Source organism: Callithrix jacchus, chromosome 9 (assembly GCF_049354715.1).
Source record: "Callithrix jacchus isolate 240 chromosome 9, calJac240_pri, whole genome shotgun sequence".
NCBI classification, from domain to species: domain Eukaryota; kingdom Metazoa; phylum Chordata; class Mammalia; order Primates; family Cebidae; genus Callithrix; species Callithrix jacchus.
The window spans coordinates 137,123,854-137,127,500 of NC_133510.1; the positions used below are offsets into that span (position 1 = coordinate 137,123,854).

At 56.0% G+C, this 3,647-nt stretch overlaps 1 long non-coding RNA gene across 2 annotated transcripts in view; it reads left to right on the top strand.

The window, feature by feature from the left end:
- Nucleotides 1-766: 766 nt before the first annotated feature.
- The window catches only part of LOC144577803 (uncharacterized), a 4,790-nt gene continuing 1,909 nt past the window's right edge, over nucleotides 767-3,647 (top strand). The window contains exons 1-3 of one of the 2 annotated variants that reach the window (XR_013522426.1): nucleotides 767-1,308; nucleotides 2,072-2,181; nucleotides 2,388-3,647. The exon at nucleotides 2,388-3,647 is cut by the window's right edge and continues 578 nt beyond it. This is a non-coding gene — a long non-coding RNA (uncharacterized LOC144577803). The remainder of the gene's footprint in view (nucleotides 1,309-2,071; nucleotides 2,182-2,387) is intronic. The other variant, XR_013522425.1, reaches the window with a different exon arrangement.

A 3,647-nucleotide genomic window follows, 5' to 3' on the forward strand; every position in this document is an offset into this window, starting at 1 on the left:
GGAGCCACCTTATCCAGGCTTGGCAAGTAGCGGTTTATCGGTGTGCGACTCACATGGAAGTCTACGGCTCCCTAGATGCGTGGGTGTAGTCAGGTCTAAGGAGCACGCTGATCTTGTAAAAAAAAAAAAAAAAACAGCCTGGTCTTGAAGTCCTATGCATGTGACCATGGGCTTCTCTGTGCCCCTCAGTTCTGATAGCTGATCACGGGGCTGGTAGCGCCTCCTTTGGGATGCTGGCCCTGGCCAACAGGTGTCTGGCTGTGCACGACGGATGGTGCTTTCCCACCATGGGCACGAACACCCCCAAGGCACAGCTCAGGGGCTATACTGGCTGGACTGGTCAGACCTGTTCCTTCACAGGCCATCTCTTCCCTACCCTGAACAGGGTTGGTCTGTAGGACACCAGTGTCATGTTTGAGGGAGCCGTTGGCCATCCACTTAAACGGTCAATGTTTTTTCCCCACCTGAGCAGCTTCCTTGAGATTAAATGGATGACTTGTATAATTTTTTTTTTTTTGAGACTAGGTCTCACTCTGTTGTCATGGTTGGAGTGCAGCGGTGCGCTTTCGGCTCCCCGCACCCTTGACCTCTTGGGTTCAAGTGATCCTCCTTCCCCAGCCTCGCAAAGTGCTGGGATGGCTTAGCACCACCGTGCCCGGCCGATGTGTGAATTTTAAGTGCACGATTCAGTGGCTTCCAGTTTATTCAGAGTTGTGCATGTCTTACCACAATTGTTTTTAAAAGCTACCAGTCTGCCTGCTGTGTCCATGGCTGTCCCTGCTCTGGACATCCGATGTAAACAGAAGGATGACTATGTGGCCTCTGAGCCAGGCTATGTTACTTAGCACAGCAGTTTTGTAGCGGGTCTGGGGACTCCATTCCTTGTTAGGGCTGAATCGGGCCATAGCCCTTCAGCTCACATCATCCTGAAGCTGGTGGGGGATCACTGGGCCTCTGGCCGCCGCACCAGGGGAGGGGGACTCCTGGCCTCAGGGCAGGCTAAGCCAAGGCTCTAGGCAATGGGGTACCCAGAAGGCATCGTGCTCCCACTGCGGTGGGTGGAGCTGGCTCCACTCAGCGTGCCTTTGTGGCTGCTTCTCCCCAGACCAGGCCCTGGTTGCCGGGGCCCAGCACGTGGTGACTTTTGACGGCCGGGTGTGGGACCTCAGCGTCCAGTGCAGCAGCATCCTCCTGTCCCAAGACTTTGCTCACAGCACATTCTCACGGATGCTGAGTCGGACAGGCTTGGGGCTCATGGCCCTGACCTTGGAGCTGAACCATGTGACCCTCATCTACTCCAGCCTTTAGGTGAGGAGGAGAGGCCCGAGCTTCCCCTGGAGACCTATGCCTGTGGCAGGTTGCCTGGGGGATGGCACTTTCAAGCTCGTCCCCTGGCTGTCGGTCATCCCTCCTGCCCACTTCCTCCGGTCCACAGGCCTACAGGCTGTACAACTCCTCCATGCCATGGGATAGCCGTCCAGACCTCCAGCTGCCTTTTGCCATGAAAAGGAGGGAGGTCCCCAGGATTGAGCCGGCCAGTGAGGACGGGGTCTCCATGTCCTGTGACGTGGCCACCGGCCTCTGCAGCCTCACTGTGCACTTGTGGCACCACGGTTAATCTGGGCCCTGGCAGAGTTGGCCCCACCATCAAAATCCTGTTCGGGATGCACCATTCTCAGCTTCCAGTGCAACAGGTCCCCGAGCTGTAGGCAGCCACTGTGGTTGAGAGGCTGGCACCAAGGCCCAGGCTTTCTTCCCGTATCCCTTGGATATATGGCTCCAAGGTGGAGTTGGCCTTTCTGTGGTCCCTCTGCCAAAGAACACAAAGGGCAGGCCTGGATTCTGGCCACTCGTGCTGACGATGTGGAGAGGGGATGGGGGGACACATGCTGTCCTCAGTCTCTGTGCTTTCTCTCCTTCTTCTGATGAGGGTTTGGGTCCAGAGCTCTGGGAGTCTGGGTTGGAGGGATTTTACCAATCCTTCGTGTGCCTGAGGCTTATCTCTCATCCAGGACCCCTGGGGGAGGATCAGGGGCTCTCAGGATCACCTCATCTTTCCTCCTCCCCACAGGCATATCCGCTGGCCTTCTGGACACCAGCGACAACGAAGCAGGCACCGATCTGATGTTGCCGGACGGCTCTGTGGCTCACAGCCTGGAGGAGCTCAGCCCGGCCTGGCAGGTGAGCAGGTGCACCTGCTTTTCTTCCCTCCGGCTGAGTGTCTCGAGGGCCGCTCGCTGCAGAGTCCCAGGAGCGGCAGGTGGCCTGCCGGCTCTGCAGCGGTCTTTGCAGACCCAGGGTTGGGTGGAGTCTCCCGCTAAGGCCAATGTATGTGGGGGAGCCACATGGTTCAGCTGCATGCATGAGTCTTGCATCTGTCCCACCAGGTGGATGGTGACTGCAGTGCCACCGAGAAGCCTGAGCCGAGCTGCCCAGAACAGAGCCCCGCCCGCCAGGCCTTCTTCCAGGACCCCTCATCCAGCTTGGGGAACTGCTTCCGGGTGGTGAGTGTGAGCCTGTGCCCTGGAGCACAGCAAGCTCTTTCCCCAATCTACCCTGGGGATTGGCATGGAGCAGAGGCCTAGGCTAGAGACAGTGACTGGGGGGCTCTGATTTCAGATGGAGCCTGCACCATTCCTTAGCCTTTGTGTGCAGGACTCCTGTGGCACCCGGGAGCTCCAGCCTGCCTGCACTCTGGCAGCCACCTATATCCACCTCTGTGCCTGCAGCTTCGTGTCCCTGACCCTCCTCCACAGTGCGGTAAAGTGTCCCATCTGGCGGGCTAAGAGTCAAAACAAATCATTTAAGGCCTGATACAGCCTGGATGTGTGTCTCCTCCAAATCTCACTATCGTTAGAGGGTGTGCATCCCTCATGGATGGTTTAGCATCCTGCGTTTGGTGAAGTGTGAGTTCTTGCTCTATTTGTTCAACTGAGAGCAGTTTGTTTATAAAGAGCCTTGCCTCTCCTCTCTCTCTTTGCACACACTCCCATTTCTGCCACGATCGTAAGCTTCCCAAGGCCTCACCAGAAGGCAAGCAGATGCCGGAGCTGTGCTTGTACAGCCTGTAGAAGTGTGAGTCAATTATATGTGTTATTTATGATCTACCCAGGCTGGAGTGCAGTGGCACAATCTCACCTCACTGAAACTTTCACCTCCCAGATTCAAGCAATACTCCTCCCTCAGCCTCCCAAAAATACCGGCAGGTATTTTTGTAGAGATGATGTTTTTCTAAGTTGTCCAGGCCGGTCATGAATTTCTGACCTCTGGTGATCCACCTCCCTTGGCCTCCCAAAGTGCCGGATGACAGGCGTGAGCCACCACGCCCAGCCTCACGAGGGATTTGAATGTCCACTATCGTTTAGGGAAAATGCTCAGCCCCCGTTTTTCCTCTGCTCTCCTACTTCAAAAATCATCATCCACACAGAAGATGACTTGTATGAGCAAACGTGTGGGGATTCGTCTCCACTACCAGGGCGGACCTCTAATTCAGTTCTGACACTAGCTACCTTGAGATCCTTCAGCCAGCGCCGCATACAATCGCCACAGCCAGAGCCCCATTAAAAGGGCATAAATGTCAGTATCAACAAGAGGAGTGGACTTCCAAGGGCTACAGATGCCAGAATTCGTGGCTGCCATCCGTAGAC